Source organism: Rosa chinensis, chromosome 1 (assembly GCF_002994745.2).
Source record: "Rosa chinensis cultivar Old Blush chromosome 1, RchiOBHm-V2, whole genome shotgun sequence".
In the NCBI taxonomy this organism is placed as follows: domain Eukaryota; kingdom Viridiplantae; phylum Streptophyta; class Magnoliopsida; order Rosales; family Rosaceae; genus Rosa; species Rosa chinensis.
The window spans coordinates 63637589-63664818 of record NC_037088.1 but is presented as its reverse complement, the minus strand read 5'-3'; the positions used below and the strand labels follow the sequence as shown (position 1 = coordinate 63664818).

General features: G+C 36.3%; 3 long non-coding RNA genes across 4 annotated transcripts; 1 reads left to right on the top strand and 2 right to left on the bottom strand.

The window, feature by feature from the left end:
• Positions 1–945: 945 nt before the first annotated feature.
• LOC112189131 lies at positions 946–3559 on the bottom strand. 2 transcript variants are annotated; one of them, XR_002931740.2, is made up of 4 exons: positions 3533–3553; positions 2865–2975; positions 2522–2598; positions 2404–2418 (listed from the first exon to the last, which is right to left on the bottom strand). It is a non-coding gene; the product is annotated as an uncharacterized LOC112189131 (long non-coding RNA). The 2 variants fall into 2 exon arrangements; XR_005800457.1 differs by lacking the exons at positions 2404–2418; positions 2522–2598 and adding an exon at positions 946–983 and having other exon boundaries at positions 3533–3559.
• Positions 3560–4304: 745 nt separating this feature from the next.
• On the bottom strand, positions 4305–6103 carry LOC121050971. The gene is made up of 3 exons (XR_005804587.1): positions 5696–6103; positions 4969–5137; positions 4305–4381 (listed from the first exon to the last, which is right to left on the bottom strand). It is a non-coding gene; the product is annotated as an uncharacterized LOC121050971 (long non-coding RNA).
• Positions 6104–22919: 16816 nt separating this feature from the next.
• Positions 22920–25683, top strand: LOC121051057. The gene is made up of 3 exons (XR_005804974.1): positions 22920–23288; positions 24638–24767; positions 25578–25683. It is a non-coding gene; the product is annotated as an uncharacterized LOC121051057 (long non-coding RNA).
• The last annotated feature ends 1547 nt before the right edge of the window (positions 25684–27230 follow it).

Below are 27230 nucleotides of genomic sequence, written 5' to 3'. Positions count from 1 at the left end.
TTCAATTGCAAACTAGAATAATGATTTCAAATTTCTTTTCAACCAAGAAAAATCTATCAGTGCAAGTGAAGATTGAAAAACTAGCGCACAGTAGAATGAATCATTCATGACATATAACTCATAATACATACGAAGTAGTTAGTCCGCAAGGTACATAATGTATTAGAGACCTTCAAATGAACAAATACGGTTAGAAACTCACAAACAAGCCCTACACATGATATATCACAAAACAATGAATGACCATGCCACTATGACTGTTTGGTATGGCTGTGCAGATACAATGAAATAATTGTGTTACCGCATTGCAGGAAATGTGTAAAGGATGAATATACTAGACTCAATTTTAAGACGAAAGCATAAAAATGAAACAGAACAGATGGCATAGCAGCTCCTGTTAAACATCCAAACTACTATCTACTGCTAAGCACCCAAAACTATCCAACAGAACAAATGGCCAGTAGCAGCACTTGTCAAAAATATGCAATGACCTAAGTAATTACAAACTCGTACAGGATGGAGCTTAATTAGAATGCTAATCCCATTCCAGATATGCTAGTATTGCTTATATCAAATGAACATTTTAAGCGGAAATCTCTTCGGTAGGGCATGGTGAATTGAATTCATCTGATACAACAACAAACAATTATGCTCCACAGATGATACTAGCAGTCAAAAATGTGAATTCCCATCAACATTCTGGGTCAGTAGGGCATCAACCAAAGATCTGAATACTAGTGATTCTAACAGAAGGTTTCGAATAAAACAGTCTTGTGTTTTCATATCATGCCAGGAATGTCTTCAGTACTTGCTAGCTTTACAATTTTCCCTGTCTAGCAGTTGAGTTGGAGGCTCTTCCTCTTTTTGGACTTCATCAACATCTTTGGGGTTCAAGAAGCTCGGTTGGTTGGTTGGTTGAAGAAAGGAGCTGTGGCCCAGATCCTATCGGTAATCACAACCTGGTTCTGGCTCTCAGTAATATGCTGTATATCAAAGCAAAAAAAGATCAATATGTGAGTCTTAACTTCAAACTCTAAGAGCAACTTTTTGAATGAGATACATACTAAGACGATGAAGTTAAAGTAGAAGCTTCCACCATTCAAGTGTGACAATAAACAAACTTGTAAAGTTGTAAGAGAAAGGATAACTACAAACCTAACTAAAAAGCCTGTGAACCTTGCCATTGCTCCATGAAATGAACTTTGAGCAAGCAGCGTCCAGTATACATTTAACCTAGAAAAAAATTGCATGTATTGACTAGCTTCTTAGGTGAAATACCTATTCTTAGTACTTTTCTTGTGTTATTTTACGAGTATTCCCATCCACCTAGCTAACAATTAACCTACAATGAAATTCTGTAATGAAGAGAAAATATGCATCAATGTTTCTAGCTGCATATCTAAATGGAGATGATCATCACTTTTCTAAGTGCCTCGAACAAGAGGTGGTCTTTTCTAGTGTATTTTTTTCTGCACTAATCTCTTAATCTATTTAAAAGGTGGTCTTATCAAAACCAACATAGAAGTGCGCTGAACAGAAAGCAAAAAACTGAAAACAGACAAATGGTACCACAATTTTTTAGGAAATATTGCAATCCTAAGAGAATCCCTTTCCATGACCTCATTAAGTAGATTAAGCAATAGAATGAGAGAGCAGTAGCTACAATATGCGTGTATTGTGTACGCACTACATACTCTGAAATTATCAAACGAGTCAAAATGTCAACTTTTAAGAGCTCCTGGTGCAAAAGTTTCGCTTTTCAATTTCATTTTATTAGCAGCAGCAGTATAGAGCTAACTCCAAATTGGTAAAACAGAAAGTAAAGAACCCACAAGGCTACATGAAAAGCTTGATGAGATGATGCTGAATTCAAATATTGAATAGGGGATTTACTCACCCACTCAAGAGAAAGACGGGAAAATATACAATTACACTAATTGAAAAGAAAAATTAGAACAAATTATAAGAAGGATTAAACAAAGAAGCACCCACAAGGAAGTATAGAAACATTCAATAAAATGAAGCCAAATATAGAGTGTAGCTTACACTTGTACACATCTTGAATAGATGAAACCATTAGCACAACCTCTGTAGGACACATAAATCTTACCAAATTTTCTATCTCCTGTCAGTCTAATTTTGTTTGATATCACTGATATAAACAATTTGGTTCCACTGAGAAAATATATGACTTTCTGACAGCTACCACAATCTGTGCCTATCTACTATTATATAACTCGGACAGATTTTCAGTAAGAAACTATTGTAGACTTCTTTGCTTTCATTATCGCATATGTTCCTACCTATATGGGAAAACAAAACAAAAAATGATGGATCCAGGATTTCATACCTTGAGGGGATAACATTTCCAAAGCTTTCATGTATGAAATCCTCCATTTCCAAGTCTCTTACCATTCCCTGTTCTTTCAACCAAAATTGCCACAAAATCCATAAGAATACAAATCACAATTAAATTGAATACAACCAAATCTTAATAACAAAATGAAAGCTAAGTTCAAACCTGTGGTCCAAAATGCGCTTTTCTGCTTGTGAGGTGGAATTAGCAAGAGATTCTGATAATACTTTCAATTTTTCGACCTGGAATTTAAAAGAGGAGAGTTCAATAGTAATATGGAAAAAGAAGATTGTTCATTATTAACTAAGCACATGCAGTACCCCTCAAAGGAATCACTCAGTTTTCAGATAAATGAATAAAGTACAGCATTTAGATGAACTTTTATAGTATAATTCAAATTTTGTATCTTAATATTTGCCTATTTGGTACTATTTTTATCCATTGCAACCAAGAAATGCTTGTTCTAACGCCCTTTTACTGGATAGCTGAAATGACATCAAACTGGGACCTTTTCAGTGTGCAGCTCAGGTGAGTCCCCATTGTTCAAGGATTTCTTCTTTAGTAACAGAGACACCAACCTGGAACATAGTTGAATTTCTACGAGTGCTGCTTTTAAATTCTGAAAGGAAATTAGAGCTTTCAGTTTTGATGAGTCACAACTTCTTTAGTTAAATAAAGAAATAAATTTATATCAACACAACTGTATCAGGTACAAGTATCACTAATGGGCAAGTTCAACTGCCTGAACCGTACAGGTAGTTTAGCACAACTGAAACATACTGAACCCAAAGACTCCATTCACATTTTTTTCCTTCCTTGAAAAATTATCTGAGACCATGTTTGAGAAAACTGATTGAACATGGTCCACTATTAAAAAAAAAAGGACCAACAGAAGTGCTTAGTTGTGAATAAAGAGATAAAATACAGCAAGCAAAAATGTATGTTGTGCCTTTTGATGTGATAAATGGGAGCACCTAATATTAAATGGTTATTACAGAGGCATAGAAAAATCGGAAGACAAATTAGAACAAGCATGCACACAGAAATCGGGTGCCTTACTAAAATGGAAATTCAGTTAGATCATGTATAAAAATTATCTTAAACAACATTTGTGCAGTACGGATCTGTTTATATGGATTTTATGCTTATTTGCCTAAGCAGGAAAATCAAGTATACCTCTACCGTTGCATATTTTTGCTGTCTCCAATGAATTGTTACAACTTCCACTTAAAGGCTGCTGCAGTGTCATCAGTATATCAAGTTCCTCCCTTATGCTGCAGGCTTCAGCATCTATTCTGAGGGCATAAGGTCATAAAACCACGAGCAAAAGATTAGGCGAAAGGTTGACCAGAGCATATACCACACTCAAATATCAATGCAGACCGTTTAAGAATCAAAACATGTAGCTGGAAATGTCAAGCATTCATTAAAATGAGGTCAAATAGAGTATATCCAAACAAAGTTATTGATATACAATATATTCCATAATGAAGAACATAATAGCTAAACAGAGAAAAAGGCAAACCAAGAAACCATTAGCACAACCTCTGTAGGACACAAATCTTACCAAATTTTCTATCTCCTGTCAGTCTAATTTTGTTCGATATCACTGATATAAACAATTTGGTTCCACTGAGAAAATATATGACTTTCTGACAGCTACCACAATCTGTGCCTATCTACTGTTATATAACTCGGACAGTTTTTCAGTAAGAAACTATTGTAGACTTCTTTGCTTTCATTATCGCCTATGTTCCTACCTATATGGGAAAACAAAAACAAAAATGATGGATCCAGGATTTCATACCTTGAGGGGATAACATTTCCAAAGCTTTCATGTATGAAATCCTCCATTTCCAAGTCTCTTACCATTCCCTGTTCTTTCAACCAAAATTGCCACAAAATCCATAAGAATACAAATCACAATTAAATTGATTACAACCAAATCTTAATAACAAAATGAAAGCTAAGTTGAAAAAATTAACTTTGGAACAGTTTGAGCTGCTTTAGAAAAGCTTTATCAACCTGAAATCAGATTACACTGTTACTGACAACACAACCCTAACAAATTCTGAGAAACAACCCATATAGTAATAGTTAGTAAATGTTAAACTATGAATAAAATGAAAGTACAATTGAGTAACTAAAAAGAAGGACTCATGATTTCAGGTTTTTCCATTCAAAACCAAAAAATAAATAAGTGTATGACCAAAATGGCATTCAGTAGTAAGTTGAAAAAAAGAAAAAAAAGAAAAGAAGAAGGAGGTAATTTGATACCAGCGCTGCGTAAGTTACTCTATTTTTTAATCTATAATAAGAAAATACACTAGTGTATAGGGACACATCTTCTGTTTAACAACAATGAGGAAATTAAAACCCCCCCTATTTTTTTTTGCAGGTTGTTTTGAGGAATTGCAGGTATCTGAGGTGAAGTAGCAACCTGAAAACTTTGCCAATCGACCTGAAAGCTTAACATGCATAACCAGAGAATCTAACAAGCTCACTAAAAAAATTGGGAAAAAACTTCCCCTAAACCAGTTTCAGAAAATTAACCACCCCTGATATATGAAGATACAAGATACAACTAAAAGGAGCTTTCAACTATATCTTACAATCTCAAATTCTAATGCTCCAATCCAAGCCTCCAAGGCTATAAAACGTAAGTTGACCTTATTTTTACTGTCCTCCAAAGCTGCTTGCTACTGAATAACTTGAAACTTATTATAAGAAGTCCAAGAAGTCCATGCAATCAAAGTTCTAGATTAACCTAAAACTACCATCCTGCCAACAAATGAAAAACATTCAGTATCATCCATCATTTTTTCAAGTTTGAACTGATTTGGAGTCCAAATCATGACCTCTCAAGAAAACAAATATAATCCTAACACTTCAGCTAAGAACACTAGAATTCCAATGTGAGTAGAAGTATCAAAAATCATTACCAGTATCCCAATATAAATAATATGAAACCAAGATATCCTCTTTGCAAAATCAAACATATGAGCAAACCTGAAAGTTTCTTTAGAATGGAAATTTCATCATAATCAAGAATAGTTGAGAGCAAAATTGCACACCATAGTATAAAAGCACAAGCTCTTAACAATCTAATACCGGAATAACTAACTACAACCCACAGCAATCCAAACTTCAATTCTCAATAAAACTATGAGCAAGTGGATGAAATACAAGTAAATTGAAATTGGGTACTTGAGTGATCATGAGTTTTATATACATTGCCCAGCGAAATTAGAATTCAATGGAACTGAAGCAAGGGGCTTTCACAAACAAAATATTACAAAAACAGGTGATAATAGGAGAGGGAGAGAGAGAGAGAGGTACCTCGTGCAGAGTGTTGTAGTTTGCAGGATGAAAAAAAGTGGGTGGGGATTGTTTGAGAAAAGAACCAGACAGTTATTTGATTATCGTCGTCGGAGAACTCAGGCACCACGTATACGTAATTCTAATGTTGTCGGATTTTGTAACAACCCAGACTAAAAAGAAGAGAAAGTTTTGATTGAGAGAGAGGAGCAGTATTGGAGATGCACGCGGAGGTCGTTTGAGAGAGAGAGAGAGGCAGACTTGACTGGGTTTTGGATTGAGAGAGTGATTAGCACCCAACAACGTACAACCCATTTGCATTTGGATTGAATTGAATTATTGTTGGATAGGTAGAGGAAGAAGCGAAGCGCTCGGCTATAGTAGCCAAGTCCGATGAAAACCCGCTCTCTTCCTCGATGCACATGCCTTAATCCTTCTTCCTTAAAAGCCCCCTCTGGTAACAACAGGAATAACAGTTTCATCTTTCCTGTCCTATGCGAGTTGACGGGGTCAATCTAACAGAAAACCTGACGGCATTTGTTGGTCTACAAATGCATTGGTTCATTGCAGCCTACTCCGCTATGGAATTCAAGAAAACTTGAAGCTGGACTTTTGAAACGCTACTGGACGATTTCGAAGACGACGAGGTCTTGGTGCAACTTTTCTTGGGAAGCAAGTCCTGGAGTAATTAAGGATTCAAGATATGTTTGACGTATTTGATTAATCGTTTAAGTTTTAAACACTCGTGGTCATTTCTAAAAAAATTGGACGCATACGAGAATAATAGTGAGGATCGAGTAGATATATCTGTCATAATCAGAGCTCTATAACGTATACATTTCTTCATGGCCATATTAATCTGATTTAGGAGAAGAGAAGACGGAGGAGGCCATAGTCATATAGAAATTCATACAGGTTCGAGTAGATATATCTCTCCTAAATTAGTGTACGTATGTGACTTAAATTCACCTCGATCTATAACGTATACATTTCTTCTCAATCTCAGGCTGATCTAGTTAAGTTGTAAATATGATTATTTTGGGGCAGCAACCCACAGATGCAGGCTAGGCTAGCCGGTTCTGCCAACAGCAGACTCTCTATATATGTATGGGGTCCAATTTCTTTACTTTTTTTTTTAAAGACGTACAAATAAATATATCCTCAGCTTTACAGGATATCATGGAAGAGTCGCTATTATTAATTCCATAACAAGTGAAGCAGAGAGTGTGAGGGAGTCGGCACCCAGAAATTGCAGGGTTAATTTAGGAAACCATTTGAAAAGCACAAATTCTAAGACTGCAAAGCAATCTTTTCACTGTTACAAGATCAAAATGCCATAAATTAGGCCACCTCCAATAAGGAGGTCTAGAGGGCCAAAAGCTATAATTTAGCCCTTATTTAAGCTCCAATAGCAAGTTTTAGAAGGGCCATGAAAATGCCATCGGGCTGGTGAAAGGGCTATGTTTAGCCCTTTGGCTAGCCTAGTCCAGAATTTGTGGTCCCAGCAGCAGACCCAAGGAGCTAGCAAGACATATTTTGATGGGAAGAAGAGGGAAGCTCTTGAAAGGCTAAGGGCACGTGAGTTGTTTCTTAATTCCGCCACAACATCCAACTACTACTATCCACGTATGGCAACCGAAGACGACTATCATCCACGTATGACATCCGAAGATGACGAATAGTTTGGTTATTTTATCAATTCGGTCAATCTTTTCTTAATAAATTGTTCAAGTTATGTAGAAATGTAGAGACTCGGCTTCTCTGCTTGGATTCTCTTTGCTATAATCTGCTTGGATATCATTAAGTTGGATAAATCAAGTGGTAGGTACAGAGTTGTTTAATTTGAAGAAACTCACAGTCATGATCTTGTAATATAAGAGTGTGCTCACAGTTACTTGGTCAGTAACATGGTCAGTTACGTGACCAGTTACAGTTACTTGGTTAGTGACAGTGACATGGTCAGTTACGTGACCAGTTACATGACCAGTTACAGTTACTTGGTCAGTTACGTGATCAGTTACAGTTACTTGGTTAGTGACATGACCAGTTATATGACCAGTTACAGTTACTTGGTTAGTGACATGGTCAGTGACATAATTTAAAAATATAAAATACTTGAAAGTGCTAAAATTTAGCCCTTGCCTTACTAGAGATGGTTCACTATTTCAAGAATAAAAAATAATATTTCTGGGGCTAAATTATAGCCCTGGCCCCAATATAGCCCTTTCCTACTGGAGATAGCCTTAACTTTGTATCCTTGTTCATTACTTTTTCACCTTTTGGGATGAAGACAAGAAACAATATTAGAAAAAATCGGTTCCATTCAACTAAATGTGTAGTTCTAGAGGTCTAATCTATTACAATTTACAAACTAACAATATCAAGTTTGTCCAAAAAAAAAAAGATCAAGTAAACTATTTGACCAACTTGAAGTGAAATTTGCTTTTTACTATACGAAAGGGTTAATCTCTGATGAAGTATAACGAAGCACTTGCATTTCTGTACAATTTTTTTTTACCAGAATTTGATTTGTTAGATTTTCACTATGGAAGCTATAAAATTGGTAATTTAGTAACTTCTCATGACAAAAGAAGAGATATAAAGTTAAGGGCGGAATACTAAAAATCTCAGATCATGCCTTGAGAAGTGAATCATAATGATACTAACAAATTACTATAAGATTAATTTACAAACACCCCTACAACTCCCTAAATCAATTTTATCCCTCCAAAACCGAAGAAGTCGACCGTATAAATATATTGATCGCCTAAGATTGGTAGGTAAAGAGAAAGTATCTTTTTGAAGTACCTTTGTATTTTCTCCTTAAGCTCTTGATCCTACTAGAGTCTAGAGTAAACCCTAATCGTAGAAGCTCTTCTTTGTGGTCAGTCAGAGTTGACCTGCGCGCGCACCGAGCTTTCATGAAAGTAATACTACATACAGAGGTCAGGGGCGGATTCATATATAGGCCCACTTAGGCACTTGCCTAGGCTGTGTTTTTTGTTCTTTACCCTGAGTTATATATATTGGCTGAAGGAAGCCATGAAAAAATGGCAGAAAAAGGCAAAACCCAGAATTTGGGGAAGAATATGACTGAAACGTGATCATTTTTTTTTTATAACTTTGATACCAACTCAAAACGAGGTCGTTTTAAGACTAAATAAAGAAGAAGAAAAAAGGGCTAAATACTGGTTACTACCCTGTGGTTTAGGTCTAAAATCAATTCAGTCCTTGGACTTCTAATTTCATTAAAAACACCTCTGTACTTTCAATTTTGATTTAATAGGTCCAATTCATTAATATTCTGTTATGAGTTCAAGTTATAGTTGGATTATTTGTTCAAAAACTATTTATTTGATAGATTTCTAATAGTAGCACTCACTCCAAAATTGACTTTGCTGGCCTGTTGAGTCACAAATTACTTACGCAATTGTGCCCCATAATTATGAAAATTGATTTGTCTTCCATGCTATTTTACTTTTTTTAATCCATTTCCTTTTATTTGTAGGAAACCTTGCATTGAGAATAAAATGACTATTTGAGGCTTGAAATGTGGAGATTTGAAGCTAGGGGAAGAAGACATGGAGATTGGAAGAAAATTGCAAATCGACTTTTCCGGCGATTTTTCCGGCGACTTTTTCGGCAAACTTTTCCGGCGAGCCGCCACTCATGGAGGGTCTTTTCTCCAGCAAAGGAGGACCATGGTGGTGAGAATCTCCCATCACTTGAAATTCAAATATCTCCTTACACCTTGTCCTTTTATCACCTTGCCAATTTGGGACCATTTGGGGGACAATGGTGTAAGAGCATCTCTTGCACACTTGGGGACCAAAGATGACACACCTAGCTGATCAAAAAGAGGCCAAAGACCAATTATTCAGAATTCTTGACTCCATTCAATCATCTTCATCCTATCCAAGATCCATTTTTCTCTCTAGAGAAGACACCACCATTTCCACCACTAAAACCACCATCTCCACCTCTAAAACCTCCATTTCCACCACTACAACCTTCATTTCCTCCACCATTCAACACCACAACTCATCTTAGAGATCCCAAATTTCACTATTCTTACCGATATCAAGAGCTTGGAGCAAGGAGAAGGAGGTGACTACCACCACATCATGTTCTTGGAGACCCATCTCCACCACCTCTTCCGGCATCATCAATAGTCACCCTTTACTCTCTATCTCTTTATGTATTTGATGTTTAATAGAATGTTGAAGCTTGTGTATCTAGCTATGTGTGAGTAGTGAACTAGTTGGGGCTAGGGTTGAAAGCCCTAGCCAAACTTGCTTGGATTGATGCTTTTGTTTATAAATTGATGAAAATTCATGTTGTCATTCTCACATGCTAAGTCAATAGTTGAATGCATTACTTAGACCTAATCAATTTGAGTTATGTGTTTGCCATGACATGAAGTTTTTCCTAGAGATTGATTACCTCTAGGCAAAAAGGGAGCATGAAAGCACACCATGTGTGCATGTGAGGGTAGTGAGCTAAAATCACCTAGAGATAGGATTGGTTTGCTTGCTTGGTTACCTAAACTCTAAGCTTTATGCATTTAGGGGCAAATGATTGAGACCTATCCGGTAATTGAATTTGTCTCTAGATAGTTAGCTCTAGACTTATCCGGTTAGAGTTAATAAAATTAAAGGGGTTTAAGCCTTAGTAGTCCTATCCGGATGCTAAGAGGGTAGTTGGACAATTAGCTTTGCATCATTCATATTCAATTGCTTTAATGCTTGCAAGGGAGGCAAAAGGTGAAACCCGATGCCCTAACTCCCATCCATTTGATAACAACTTGTTTTGTTTAGGTTAGTTTATATTACTTGCTTTCATTGTTTCAATTTGAATAGAAACCAATCTCAAAATCAAAATCAAATCTCTACACACCATCTTGCACATACTCACCATGAACTTTGGTTCACTTGTGAGCCTTTGTTTGTGATTGTACATTTGCATATTCTTCTAGTTTTTCCTTAGGTTTTCCCTAGCTAGGAAAGGATTTACCAATCCTCGTGGGTTCGACATCCTTACTTAATCCCCTATTCTATAACTTGTACCTCTTGCACTTGAGGGTGGCTTTAATGCTAACATGGCCTCCTCAACATCACATCATAAATCATAGGCCATATATGAGCCACATTAACAAATCAAATAACTCAATTGTCGGAAGACTAACAAATTGGACCTATTAGAACAAAATTGAAGGTGCAGGGGTGTTCTTGATGAAATTAGAAGTTTAGGGATTGAATTGATTTTAGACCCAAACTACAGGGTAGTAGTCAGTATTTAGCCCAAAAAAAAATCTTACGCACAGTTCAAATAGGAGTACGAGTTAGAAGATGTCGATTAGTCTTCGACCGACATCGTTCTCCCAAGTCCCAAATTCCCAATGTTGGAGAAGAGCTTCCATATCTCTCTTTATATTGGCAATTGAAATTGAAAATTTGAAAGCAATTTTGTTCTTTCGATCATTGACAATCAAGTAAGTCTTCTTTTTTTTTTTTTTTTTTTTTGCCTTTCTTGGGTCGTGATGTTTGAATGTTTGATGATGAATCGATGATGCTTTGATTCCTATAATTACATAGGTACTGAAATACTGACCATATTTATGCTATTGAATTTGATTCATGTAATTATATAGCTACTGACCATGTTTGCTTTGATGATGAATCGATTTTGATTCCTATAATTACATACCGACTGACCATATTTTATATTTATGCTAGTGAATTTCATCAAATTATGCTACTAAACTTTGACACAATACATTTATGCTATTGATATTCATCAAATTAGAATTCGTTCATCCATTTGTATGTATTTTATTGTTTTATGGCAATATCTTTTATGCGTAAAATTCAATGATAACAGTTATGAAGAGATATTTTAAAAAAGTGTCGAGACCAGAGGAGACTTCAACTTCTACGAAGAACAATGTTGATAGTGAAAGCTCAAAGAAAAATGAACTTGAAGCAATTTTGGATAATCTTCCTTCAGACCCTGCACGTCAAAAACGTATCTTGGATTATGATCCAAATATTCGTGATCAAGTTCGACGGCGTTATTTGCTTAAGGGTCCTTGTCAGTCTCGAAACCATGAGTTTCCCCAAAAGGTAATAAGTGGAACAAAACGACGTTTTGTCCCTTCTTGGTTTGATGAACATCCATAATGGTTAGAGTATAGCATAGAAAATGATGCTGTGTTTTTTTTTATGGAGTTAGTATTTTCAAATGACTTCAATTCTTATTTATAAACATAATTTTTCACCTTTTTTTTCATATCTTATTAACTTTGTTTGAATCTTGCCTTACCTAAGAAAATTTTGTGGATCCGCCACTGACAGAGGGTACGATAGCATTCTGTTTAATGATAACATTAATATTTGAGCCTGGGATATGATGCGATAACACTATTCATTTACTTATCGGTGATAGCAGGCATGGGTTTAGCAAACCCAGAAACTGCCCAAATTATACATGTTATTGGTATCCAACATTAAGAAGCTTTTGAGAGTTTGGTCCAGACTCTATTGGTCCAGCATTAAGAAACTCTGGTAAAAGCTATGTACCAGGCACAGATTGCTTTCTAATACCCAACAACAAGGCTTAACTCTCAAAGTTGTTACCTTTCTAGCTTTTTTCTTCTCTGTATCTCTTACCCAGAAACAAGAATGACTTTTCCTTTCTCTACTTTCTAGCTCTCTCTCTCGCGCTCTCGTCGGGTACCTCTTTGGCATCAGTCCTGTTCCTTTGTCTGTGACTATTCAAGACTCTCAAAGGTAAAAGATCTCATCTGATCCTTAGGCTTGAATTCAGGGGCGGATTCATATATAGGCCAGCTTAGGCACTTGCCTAGGCTGTGTTTTTTGTTCTTTACCCTGAGTTATATATGTTGGCTGAAGGAAGCCATGAAAAAATGGCAGAAAAATGCAAAACCCAGAATTTGGGGAAGAATAGGACTGAAACGTGATCATTTATTTTTTTTAAAACTTTGATACCAACTCAAAACGAGGTCGTTTTAAGACTAAATCAGGAAGAAGAAAAAAACCTTACGCACAGTTCAAATAGGAGTACGAGTTAGAAGACGTCGATTAGTCTTCGACCTACATCGCTCTCCCAAGTCCCAAATTCCCAATGTTGGAGACAGGGCCGGTCTTGAGGTTTTTGATGCCCCGGGAAAAAAAAAATTTGGTGCCTAACTACCCATATATATATATATATATATTTATATGTAAAACAGTACAACTTTAAACGATAAACATTCGAGCACAGAACAATAAAACAAGGATTGCGATGTAGCAATTGTAAAGACGTATGCATTAACATATCAACCTGCAACTTCTGACTTCCAATTAATGCATCTAAAGATGCTATGTTTGTAGAGAAAGAGAGCAAAAAAGAAAATAAAATAAAGAAAAAAAAATTCCATTGTACGGGAAAAAAAGTCAATCTTCTAGTGTTCAGTATAGATTGAACCTGTAATTAACTGATTAAGAATGTTGAAAGCTGCAAATTGAACATCAGCGGTGATAGTATAGTCGAGATTTTGAGATTACAGGCTCAAAAATTTATAATAGTTGTTAGAATAATCAACAAATACCACAAAATGCCAGTAATAGAACTTATAATGTCCAAAATTTCAACGAATTTAAAAATTGAAGAACACCCACCATAAAACAAAAAAAATAATTTAAAGAACACCCAATTTAACTATACCTATTTTGATCGATCTCTATTGCAGCCTGAATCGATGCAATGCCAAAAATTGTGTCTGATCACCGTAGAAGAAGAGAAAAATATAGGAGAGAAAGATTGAGAGGAGGTGACAGATGATGAAAATAAATTGCTTGATTGAATAACCATTGAAACCCCAATATTTCAAGAGAAATTTGTTTGTTTTTAAAGTTTTAGAGAGAGTTAAGAGACTCTTGAAATTCGTCTGCTATAATTGTGTGTACAATTCTCAAAGTGAGGAGAGGAGAAGAGAAGACATTGCGTTTGGGAACAAAGCAATTTTTTTTTTTTGGTTTACCCGTCGACATATACTATATATAATTTTATATATATATAACCTTATTTAAAAAAAAAAATATTGTGCCCCCTTCTCACTTGGGCCCTGGGCCATCGCCAAGCCCGCCCTTGGGCCAGGCCGGCCCTAGTTGGAGAAGAGCTTCCATATCTCTCTTTCTATTGGCAATTGAAATTGAAAATTTGAAAGCAATTTTGTTCTTTCGATCATTGACAATCAAGTAAGTCTTCTTCTTCTTTTTTTTTTTTTTTTGCCTTTCTTGGGTCGTGATGTTTGAATGTTTGATGATGAATCGATGATGCTTTGATTCCTATAATTACATAGGTACTGAACTACTGACCATATTTATGCTATTGAATTTGATTCATATAATTATATAGCTACTGACCACGTTTGCTTTGATGATGAATTGATTTTGATTCCTATAATTACATACCTACTGACCATATTTTATATTTATGCTAGTGAATTTCATCAAATTATGCTACTAAACTTTGACACAATACATTTATGCTACTGATATTCATCAAATTAGAATTCGTTCATCCATTTGTATGTATTTTATTGTTTTATGGCAATATCTTTTATGCGTAAAATTCAATGATAACAGCTATGAAGAGATATTTTAAAAAAGTGTCGAGACCAGAGGAGACTTCAACTTCTACAAAGAACAATGTTGATAGTGAAAACTCAAAGAAAAATGAACTTGAAGCAATTTTGGATAATCTTCCTTCAGACCTTGCACGTCAAAAACGTATCTTGGATTATGATCCAAATATTCGTGATCAAGTTCGACGACGTTATTTGCTTAAGGGTCCTTGTCAGTCTCGAAACCATGAGTTTCCCCAAACGGTAATAAGTGGAACAAAACGACGTTTTGTCCCTTCTTGGTTTCATGAACATCCTGAATGGTTAGAGTATAGCATAGAAAATGATGCTGTGTTTTTTTTATGGAGTTAGTATTTTCAAATGACTTCAATTCTTATTTATAAACATAATTTTTCACCTTTTTTTGTCATATCTTATTAACTTAGTTTGAATATTACCTTACCTAAGAAAATTTTCTCGATCAGCCACTGACAGAGGGTACGATAGCGTTCTGTTTAATGATAACATTAATATTTGAGCCAGGGATTTGATGCGATAACACTATTCATTTCCCTATCGATGATAGCAGGCATGGGTTTAGCAAACCCAGAAACTGCCCAAGTTATACATGTTATTGGTATCCAGCATTCAGAAGCTTTTGAGAGTTTGGTCCAGACTCTATTGGTCCAGCATTAAGAAACTCTGGTAAAAGCTATGTACCAGGCACAGATTCCTTTCTAATACCCAACAACAAGGCTTAACTCTCAAAGTTGTTACCTTTCTAGCTTTTTTGTTCTCTGTATCTCTTACCCAGCAACAAGAATGGCTTTTCCTTTCTCTACTTTCTAGCTCTCTCTCTCGCGCTCTCGTCGGGTACCTCTTTGGCATCAGTCCTGTTCCTTTGTCTGTGACTATTCAAGACTCTCAAAGGTAAAAGATCTCATCTAATCCTTAGGCTTGAATTCAGGGGCGAATTCATATATAGGCCAGCTTAGGCACTTGCCTAGGCTGTGTTTTTTGTTCTTTACCCTGAGTTATATATGTTGGTTGAAGTAAGCCATGAAAAAATGGCAGAAAAATGCAAAACCCAGAATTTGGGGAAGAATATGACTGAAACGTGATCATTTTTTTTAAAAAACTTTGATACCAACTCAAAACGAGTTCGTTTTAAGACTAAATAAGGAAGAAAAAAAAAACCTTACACACAGTTCAAATAGGAGTACGAGTTAGAAGACGTCGATTAGTCTTCGACCTACATCGTTCTCACAAGTCCCAAATTCCCAATGTTGGAGAAGAGCTTCCATATCTCTCTTTATATTGGCAATTGAAATTGAAAATTTGAAAGCAATTTTGTTCTTTCGATCATTGATAATCAAGTAAGTCTTCTTCTTCTTCTTCTTTTTTTTTTTGCCTTTCTTGGGTCGTGATGTTTGAATGTTTGATGATGAATCGATGATGCTTTGATTCCTATAATTACATAGGTACTGAACTACTGACCATATTTATGCTATTGGATTTGATTCATATAATTATATAGCTACTGACCATGTTTGCTTTGATGATGAATCGATTTTGATTCCTATAATTACATACCTACTGACCATATTTTATATTTATGCTAGTGAATTTCATCAAATTATGCTACTAAACTTTGACACAATGCATTTATGCTACTGATATTCATCAAATTAGAATTCGTTCATCCATTGGTATGTATTTTATTGTTTTATGGCAATATCTTTTATGCGTAAAATTCAATGATAACAGTTATGAAGAGATATTTTAAAAAAGTGTCGAGACCATAGGAGACTTCAACTTCTACGAAGAACAATGTTCATAGTGAAAGCTCAAAGAAAAATGAACTTGAACAGTTTTGGATAATCTTCCTTCAGACCCTACACGTCAAAAACGTATCTTGGATTATGATCCAAATATTCGTAATCAAGTTCGACGGCGTTATTTGCTTAAGGGTCCTTGTCAGTCTCAAAACCATGAGTTTCCCCAAACGGTAATAAGTGGAACAAAACGACGTTTTGTCCCTTCTTGGTTTGATGAACATCCTGAATGGTTAGAGTATAGCATAGAAAATGATGCTGTGTTTTTTTTATGGAGTTAGTATTTTCAAATGACTTCAATTCTTATTTATAAACATAATTTTTCACCTTTTTTTTTTCATATCTTATTAACTTAGTTTGAATCTTGCCTTACCTAAGAAAATTTTGTGGATCTGCCACTGACAGAGGGTACGATAACACTCTGTTTAATGATAACATTAATATTTGAGCCTGGGATATGATGCGATAACACTATTCATTTCCTTATCGGTGATAGCAGGCATGGGTTTAGCAAACCCAGAAACTGCCCAAGTTATACATGTTATTGGTATCCAGCATTAAGAAGCTTTTGAGAGTTTGGTCGAAACTCTATTGGTCCAGCATTAAGAAACTCTGGTAAAAGCTATGTACCAGGCACAGACTGCTCTCTAATACCCAACAACAAGGCTTAACTCTCAAAGTTGTTACCTTTCTAGCTTTTTTGTTCTCTGTATCTCTTACCCAGCAACAAGAATGGCTTTTCCTTTCTCTACTTTCTAGCTCTCTCTCTCTCACTCTCGCCAGGTACCTCTTTGGCATCAGTCCTGTTCCTTTGTCTGTGACTATTCAAGACTCTCAAAGGTAAAAGATCTCATCTAATCCTTAGGCTTGGATTCAGGGGCGGATTCATATATAGGCCAGCTTAGGCACTTGCCTAGGCTGTGTTTTTTGTTCTTTACCCTGAGTTATATATGTTGGCTGAAGGAAGCCATGAAAAAATGGCAGAAAAAGGCCAAACCTTGGATTTGGGGAAGAATATGACTGAAACGTGATCATTTTTTTTAAAAAAAAACTTTGATACCAACTCAAAACGAGGTCGTTTTAAGACTAAATAAGGAAGAAAAAAAAAACCTTACGCGCAGTTCAAATAGGAGTACGAGTTAGAAGGCGTCGATTAGTCTTCGACCTACATCGTTCTCCCAAGTCCCAAATTCCCAATGTTGGAGAAGAGCTTCCATATCTCTCTTTATAGTGGCAATTGAAATTGAAAATTTGAAAGCAATTTTGTTCTTTCGATCATTGACAATCAAGTAAGTCTTCTTCTTCTTCTTCTTCTTTTTTACCTTTCTTGGTTCGTGATGTTTGAATGTTTGATGATGAATCGATAATGCTTTGATTCCTATAATTACATAGGTACTGAACTACTGACCATATTTATGCTATTGAATTTGATTCATATAATTATATAGCTACTGACCATGTTTGCTTTGATGATGAATCGATTTTGATTCCTATAATTACATACCTACTGACCATATTTTATATTTATGCTAGTGAATTTCATCAAATTATGCTACTAAACTTTGACACAATACATTTATGCTACTGATATTCATCAAATTAGAATTCGTTCATCCATTTGTATGTATTTTATTGTTTTATGGCAATATCTTTTCTGCGTAAAATTCAATGATAACAGTTATGAAGAGATATTTTAAAAAAGTGTCGAGACCGTAGGAGACTTCAACTTCTACGAAGAACAATGTTCATAGTGAAAGCTCAAAGAAAAATGAACTTGAACAGTTTTGGATAATCTTCCTTCAGACCCTACACGTCAAAAACGTATCTTGGATTATGATCCAAATATTCGTAATCAAGTTCGACGGCGTTATTTGCTTAAGGGTCCTTGTCAGTCTCAAAACCATGAGTTTCCCCAAACGGTAATAAGTGGAACAAAACGACGTTTTGTCCCTTCTTGGTTTGATGAACATCCTGAATGGTTAGAGTATAGCATAGAAAATGATGCTGTGTTTTTTTATGGAGTTAGTATTTTCAAATGACTTCAATTCTTATTTATAAACATAATTTTTCACCTTTTTTTTTCATATCTTATTAACTTAGTTTGAATCTTGCCTTACCTAAGAAAATTTTGTGGATCTGCCACTGACAGAGGGTACGATAACACTCTGTTTAATGATAACATTAATATTTGAGCCTGGGATATGATGCGATAACACTATTCATTTCCTTATCGGTGATAGCAGGCATGGGTTTAGCAAACCCAGAAACTGCCCAAGTTATACATGTTATTGGTATCCAGCATTAAGAAGCTTTTGAGAGTTTGGTCGAAACTCTATTGGTCCAGCATTAAGAAACTCTGGTAAAAGCTATGTACCAGGCACAGACTGCTCTCTAATACCCAACAACAAGGCTTAACTCTCAAAGTTGTTACCTTTCTAGCTTTTTTGTTCTCTGTATCTCTTACCCAGCAACAAGAATGGCTTTTCATTTCTCTACTTTCTAGCTCTCTCTCTCTCACTCTCGCCAGGTACCTCTTTGGCATCAGTCCTGTTCCTTTGTCTGTGACTATTCAAGACTCTCAAAGGTAAAAGATCTCATCTAATCCTTAGGCTTGGATTCAGGGGCGGATTCATATATAGGCCAGCTTAGGCACTTGCCTAGGCTGTGTTTTTTGTTCTTTACCCTGAGTTATATATGTTGGCTGAAGGAAGCCATGAAAAAATGGCAGAAAAAGGCCAAACCTTGGATTTGGGGAAGAATATGACTGAAACGTGATCATTTTTTTTTTTAAAAAACTTTGATACCAACTCAAAACGAGGTCGTTTTAAGACTAAATAAGGAAGAAAAAAAAAACCTTACGCGCAGTTCAAATAGGAGTACGAGTTAGAAGGCGTCGATTAGTCTTCGACCTACATCGTTCTCCCAAGTCCCAAATTCCCAATGTTGGAGAAGAGCTTCCATATCTCTCTTTATATTGGCAATTGAAATTGAAAATTTGAAAGCAATTTTGTTCTTTCGATCACTGACAATCAAGTAAGTCTTCTTCTTCTTCTTCTTCTTTTTTACCTTTCTTGGTTCGTGATGTTTGAATGTTTGATGATGAATCGATAATGCTTTGATTCCTATAATTACATAGGTACTGAACTACTGACCATATTTATGCTATTGAATTTGATTCATATAATTATATAGCTACTGACCATGTTTGCTTTGATGATGAATCGATTTTGATTCCTATAATTACATACCTACTGACCATATTTTATATTTATGCTAGTGAATTTCATCAAATTATGCTACTAAACTTTGACACAATACATTTATGCTACTGATATTCATCAAATTAGAATTTGTTCATCCATTTGTATGTATTTTATTGTTTTATGGCAATATCTTTTATGCGTAAAATTCAATGATAACAGTTATGAAGAGATATTTTAAAAAAGTGTCGAGACCAGAGGAGACTTCAACTTCTACGAAGAACAATGTTGATAGTTATAGCTCAAAGAAAAATGAACTTAAAGCAGTTTTGGATAATCTTCCTTCAGACCCTACACGGCAAAAACGTATCTTGGATTATGATCCAAATATTCGTGATCAAGTTCGACGGCGTTATTTGCTTAAGGGTCCTTGTCAGTCTCGAAACCATGAGTTTCCCCAAACGGTAATAAGTGGAACAAAACGACGTTTTGTCCCTTCTTGGTTTGATGAACATCCTGAATGGTTAGAGTATAGCATAGAAAATGATGCTCTGTTTTTTTTATGGAGTTAGTATTTTCAAATGACTTCAATTCTTATTTATAAACATAATTTTTCACCTTTTTTTTTCATATCTTATTAACTTAGTTTGAATCTTGCCTTACCTAAGAAAATTTTCTGGATCCGCCACTGACAGAGGGTACGATAACATTCTGTTTAATGATAACATTAATATTTGAGCCTGGGATTTGATGCGATAACACTATTCATTTCCTTATCGGTGATAGCAGGCATGGGTTTAGCAAACCCAGAAACTGCCCAAGTTATACATGTTATTGGTATCCAGCATTAAGAAGCTTTTGAGAGTTTGGTCGAAACTCTATTGGTCCAACATTAAGAAACTCTGGTAAAAGCTATGTACCAGGCACAGACTGCTCTCTAATACCCAACAACAAGGCTTAACTTTCAAAGTTGTTACGTTTCTAGCTTTTTTGTTCTCTGTATCTCTTACCCAGCAACAAGAATGGCTTTTCCTTTCTCTACTTTCTAGCTCTCTCTCTCGCTCTCGTCGGGTACCTCTTTGGCATCAGTCCTGTTCCTTTGTCTGTGACTATTCAAGACTCTCAAAGTTAAAAGATCTCATCTAATCCTTAGGCTTGGATTCAGGGGCGGATTCACATATAGGCCAGCTTAGGCACTTGCCTAGGCTGTGTTTTTTGTTCTTTACCCTGAGTTATATATGTTGGCTAAAGGAAGCCATGAAAAAATGGCAGAAAAAGGCAAAACCTTGGATTTGGGGAAGAATATGACTGAAACGTGATGATTTTTTTTTTAAACTTTGATACCAACTCAAAACGAGGTCGTTTTAAGACTAAATAAGGAAGAAAAAAAAACCTTACGCGCAGTTCAAATAGGAGTACCAGTTAGAAGGCGTCGATTAGTCTTCGACCTACATTGTTCTCCCAAGTCCCAAATTCCCAATGTTGGAGAAGAGCTTCCATATCTCTCTTTATATTGGCAATTGAAATTGAAAATTTGAAAGCAATTTTGTTCTTTCGATCATTGATAATCAAGTAAGTCTTCTTCTTTTTTTTTCTTCTTTTTTTTGCCTTTCTTGGGTCGTGATGTTTGAATGTTTGATGATGAATCGATGATGCTTTGATTCCTATAATTACATAGGTACTGAACTACTGACCATATTTATGCTATTGAATTTGATTCATATAATTATATAGCTACTGACCATGTTTGCTTTGATGATGAATCAATTTTGATTCCTATAATTACATACCTACTGACCATATTTTATATTTATGCTAGTGAATTTCATCAAATTATGCTACTAAACTTTGACACAATACATTTATGCTATTGATATTCATCAAATTAGAATTCGTTCATCCATTTGTATGTATTTTATTGTTTTATGGCAATATCTTTTATGCGTAAAATTCAATGATAACAGTTATGAAGAGATATTTTAAAAAAGTGTCGAGACCAGAGGAGACTTCAACTTCTACGAAGAACAATGTTGATAGTGAAAGCTCAAAGAAAAATGAACTTGAAGCAATTTTGGATAATCTTCCTTCAGACCCTGCACGTCAAAAACGTATCTTGGATTATGATCCAAATATTCGTGATCAAGTTCGACGGCGTTATTTGCTTAAGGGTCAGTCTCGAAACCATGAGTTTCCCCAAACGGTAATAAGTGGAACAAAACGACGTTTTGTTCCTTCTTGATTTGATGAACATCCTGAATGGTTAGAGTATAGCATAGAAAATGATGCTGTGTTTTTTTTTATGGAGTTAGTATTTTCAAATGACTTCAATTCTTATTTATAAACATAATTTTTCACCTTTTTTTTTTTCATATCTTATTAACTTAGTTGGAATCTTGCCTTACCTAAGAAAATTTTCTCGATCCGCCAGTGCTTGGATTGAGCTAATCTTGTTGGTCTGAATAGAAACTAAGAGCTAATCTGGTGTGAGAAATTGAGTAGCCTAGTATTTATCCTTATGCTTGGATTGAGCTAATCTTATTGGTCTGAATAGAAACTAAGCGCTAATCGATCAGGTGTGAGAAACTAAAAGCTTGTCAGCTGGCTCTAAACCAAAGTGGAGTCACCACTTGAATCTCTTATTTTACTTTTTACACCAAAGAGGCTAGGGAAAATTCTTTGAAAATAACTAAATTACCCATATTAACACGCCACTGAGCATGGTTGGCTCTAACATAAGGAGTATCACCAGAAGGCACCTTGTGAATAACATGATAAAGCTCATCCTTCTTCCACTATTACGTACCAACTGAAGAAATCAGTTTCATTCATATCTCTAATGTTGTGTGTTTGTTTTTCAGTTAAAAAATGTCGGGCAAGCAAAAAAGCTTCGAGACTGAAGAGACCCAACCGCGCTACACTCGATGCCCGAGTTTACTTGAGGTAAATTCTAAAAGGGTGATAGAATATATGGTCTGTAAATCTTATCCTTAAGTATGTTAAGGGCAGCATGGTAATAGTGCTTATTTTAGTATATAAAGAAAACTTTGCTGTATCAGATAATCCAGTCAAGTCAAAATGTAGGTCCTCAGAACGCAGAGGAAGTTCTTTTCCTTCTTCTTTCTTTTTCTTCTTCCATGGTTGTTAGCATGGCATCAGAGCCATGGCGGCCTGACCATTGCTCCACCGCTACTTCTCCGCTGTAATTCTCCCCATCTTTAGCCACTTTTTGGTTCAATTTAGGGAAATCTAATCAAATAAGCCCCAAAATCCCCCAATTTGTATTCTCAACCCTAGAATTTGCGACCACGGCTACAATCTGATCTGCAATGCCATGGCGACCTCTGACCTCCTGTACGAGCTCCTACGCCTCCCTCTTCGCACTTGACATGATCCAAACGGCGTCGTATTACATCGACACCCTCCATTTTCCACCATACCAGAAGAGAAGAGCTGCCTGGATTCCAATTTCATTTCAAATTCCTATTCCAGTTCCAGTTCCGATGAAGCAAAATCGAAGAGCTTCATAGAGAAATTGGAATCTCAGATCCATGAGCTTTAGATCTCCACACTCTCCATCTCCACCAAGCAAACTGAGCTCCAGACCTCACAGTCTCGCCTCCACAAGCTCATCGCCCTCGAAAACCTCCCCGTCACGGTGACGCGAGCCTCTGGATGTGCTGAGGTCGTGGAGGTACTCGGTGTAGACGCGGATGACCTCCGGTGCTTCGATCTTCTCGACTGAAACCTCGAGCACCATTTTTGCGAAGCTCTTTTCTCTGAAGTCGATGGCAGAAAAGAGAGCAGGAGAGTAGAGTGGTACTGGTGCGGTGAAGGTGGAGCGTTGGATGAGATGACCATTGACTGCTTTGTGCCTGAAGATGAGGATGGACTAGATGAGCTCAGTCTTCAGCATCTGGTTTGAGCTTTGGCTTAAACGCTGCGTTCCATTCTTGGTAAAAATTTTGACTGGTCTTCCTTGAAAGTTCAATTGGTTCAGTAACTTATGGAAAATTAAGTTGGGTATATTGAGTATTATTGTTGTGTGATCTACTCTGCTTATCGATTGCCCCTTATTACCTGATTATCAACTCAGTCTGGTTAGGTGATGGTATTTGGTGTTATAAGGTTGATATGTTGTGCTTTGGTGAAATCTTTTCATATGTTGGTTCGAGATATTCAATTGTCTTGGGTTGGCTGCTTTCTTGATTTGCTTTTTGCATTTCTTCAATCTTCTTTTGTACAATTACCATTGCAACCAATGATGTACAATTACCATTGAATACCATTGAAACCAAGTATGTACAATTACCAAGTCTCCTCTTGCTTTCCTTCAAGACTTTTCTTCCAATTCACTTCTGTACAATTACCAGTCAAAATACCAAGAGATTCCTTTGTTTTTCAGTTCATTATCAGCTTTTCTTTTCCTTCTGTGCAATTACCATTCACAACTTCAAGATCAGAATTCTGTACAATTACCAATCATTTTTCTGTTTGCCTTCTGCACTTTTCATCTTTTTCTTCCAGGCTGAGGCTGTAGACATTTCCTAGGATGGTACTGTCATAATTGTGGAAAGTGATAGAAGATGTAAAGATGTTGGGGTTGTTGAAGGTAAGAAGATGTGGTACAGATATATGGCAATATCTGCTTGTTCTGGAAGACTCTGTACACCTTGGCTGTCTATGGTGATATGGAAATGAAACTGAAGCACAGAATTCCTCTTGCTGATGGTATTTTCACACATGCCAAAGCCGTCAACCCTGCCTAAGCGTTGGTGAAACTGAATGATGATATGGTGATCATGCATTTTAGAATGAAATTGTTACTTGTCATGTGCAAGCAGAGAAGACTGATGTCATACATAGATACACATAAGCTGTGGGTTACATGGAAGAAGCACCAATTCTACCATTTTTCTTTCCAGAGTTCAAGACGCATATTGGTTGAAGATTAACTGTGCATATATTGCGGCTGTTATATCCAATTCTTCAGTATTGAGGTCTTTTAGATTTGGGATTCATGTGTTCCAACCATTATGCTTGGTATCCCAAGCATATGGTTGAGGGGGGATGTTAGGGGCAGCATAGTAATAGTGCTTATTTTAGTGTATAAAGAAAACTTTGCTGTAAAAACTGTAATCAGATAATCCAGTCAAAATGTAGTCCTCAACTTCCTCTGCGTTTTGTTTTCCTTCTTCCTCCTTCCTTCTTCTTTCTTTTTCTTCTTCCATGGTTGAAATTCTAGCAAAGTACACTATATATTGGTAGCTTCCTTTATAAACTAATTTTGTTTTGTTTTTACCAGATCTCTCATTAATGTGGTTGTCAAGGAGTTGGAAATTAGAGGGAGTCTGGCACAGAACCTTCAGCAATATCTCTTGCACGAGGCTAATCAGCGCTTGGACCAAGCATCAGACAAATACAATCGTATGGAGGTGAGGCATTTTTTGCATATGTTGAGTAAAAAGCTACCCATGTAAGCTTCCAATCCTTGTTTTTCATGAATTCGATGAATGATAGGGATACAATGCTTAGAACTACCAAATATACAATGATGTCTAATATTTTGTATTGTGTGTAATTCTTAAAACAATTACTGGAACCTAAGCAAATATACAATGCTAAGAACGACGATCATCAATTATTGTAACTCTTGCCATAGTCAAATTGAGGAAGAGGACAAGCATGGCCTGGGCTTGAAGTACATTTACTAGAGGGGTAACTTTTACAATTGGGTTTAGATGTAATTAGTAGTAATTGTCAAAGAGTATGTTAGGGTAGGTATTTTGTTAATTTTGGTAGTGATTAAAAGCTCAGATATATTAGTCCATGTAATTGGTAATTTTGCTTTTGGTTTTTTTCCTTCTTCCTTCCTTCTTCTACCTCTAGGAAGGTATTGTAAATTCAGGAATATATGCATCACTGCAGCTTACGGCTTCCATTTCCAAGCCAATTGTAAATTCTCAATAGACTCTTCTAGATGAACTATGATTAATCTGATTTTCTTCGAAAAAGAAAAACTATGATTGACCCATCAGGTTAGTTGATCAAATTTTTAAGGCAATTGTGAATTCTCAATAGACTCTTCTAGATGAACTATGATTATGACTATAGCAAGGATCACTGCTAAAAGAAACAAAGGAGAGGAAATTTTCACATTAGGATCATTGCATACTTTATATGTCTGCACAAGTTAGTAATTGATTATGAATGACAAAATTAATGTTTTTCTCTATTATGTGCAGACGTATTATGAAAAATATGAGAAACCATCATTGTTTACAATATGATCCGCAGAGGGCATTTACAGTGTACAATTTCTGGTTGAAGACTCATAAACGGCAGGAAATCATAGAGGGCCATTTCCTCAACCTTGACAGAGTTGTCCCTTGAGGTATTTAGTTATTGCATCGAGAATGACATTGATATGGATGAGTTTTTTAAATATTCAGAAACTCGTAATGAGGTAGAGATGGAAAGGAGAATTCGGAGTGTATTAGGAATCGATGTCGAGATTGGGAGAAGTGGAGATATTAGAAGGAAGTTTGAAAGCAAAAATATGTTTGATCTGTTGCAAGAAGGGGATGAACAGAATCAGGGAGGAGATGGGAATAGTGGTGGTAATGACAGCCACAAAGGGAGTGATCTTTCTATTGCTGTTGAAGAAGTCGGTGACAAATTCCGCAAATTCGTGGATGTAGCCAAAGATGGCAACAAGAACATTGGTTTTGGTGGCAGCGGCGGAGGCGGCAGGAGCAGCGGCGGAGAATTTGTCACTGGCTTCTTCAACAGCAGTAGAAAGATCACTCTCTTCCTGGCTGTTATTACCACCACTATTCCCATCTCCTCCCTGACTCTGTCCATCCCCTTCTTGCAACAGATCAAACATATTTTTCTTTCAAACTTCCCTCTAATATCTCCACTTCCTCCAATCTCGACATCGATTTCTAATACACTCTGAATTCTCCTCTCCATCTCTACCTCATTATGAGTTTCCGGATATTTAAAAAACTCATCCATATCAATGTCATTCTCGATGCAATAACTAAATACCTCAAGGGACAACTCTGTCAAGGTTGAGGAAATGGCAAACAGCAGCAGCGGTGATTTTGGTGGTGGTGGCGGCGGTAGCAGCAGCTGTTTTGGTGGTGGTGGCGGAGGCCCTGCTGTTGTTGGAGCAGACCTAGTGTTGGAGTAGGTTCTAGCAGCGGAGTCCTCAATTATGCCAGGGTCGTCAGAGATGGTGGGAGTGGCAGTGGAGGTTCCTATGAGATCAAGGAGACCAAAAGGGGCAGAAAAAAGCAACAAATATTGTTCAAGTAACTGACGAGAGCCTGCTCCAAAGGGGAAGAGAGAAAAGTGACGAGGAACAGAGAAGAAACGAGGAGGCAGAAGCAAGAGAGGGGCAGAGAAAAGTAATGAGGGAGAACAGGGAAGCTGCTTTGGTATTGGAAATAATGGCCGGCATTGTAGATGTGTCGATGCGATAATTAAGCTTTTCCACTTGTCAAGAGTCGTGCAATCATCCATTATGGACTCCCTATTCGAAATTGAAAGACTACTATTTTATATTTTTTGACCATCGAATGGAGCAAACGGTGCATATTGTATTTTGGTGAAAAACAGAGCATCTTATTATAACAGGTTATGTTGTCTCTCCTTCCCAATCAATTCATTTTCACAATGAATTTGGTTACAGGCCTTTTCAAATTATATAATTTTCCAAAAATTTTATAACCAAACTCTCCTTCATTATTATTGTTTGAACTTCGAATATTTTTTTGATTGAAAGAGGTCAGTCCACTATATTGATTCAGCAAGCAGTACAAAAACGAAACACTCCTATAGGGTCGACAGAAAGAATCGTTTTTCAGAGTACCTTGAGACTCCGATTCTAA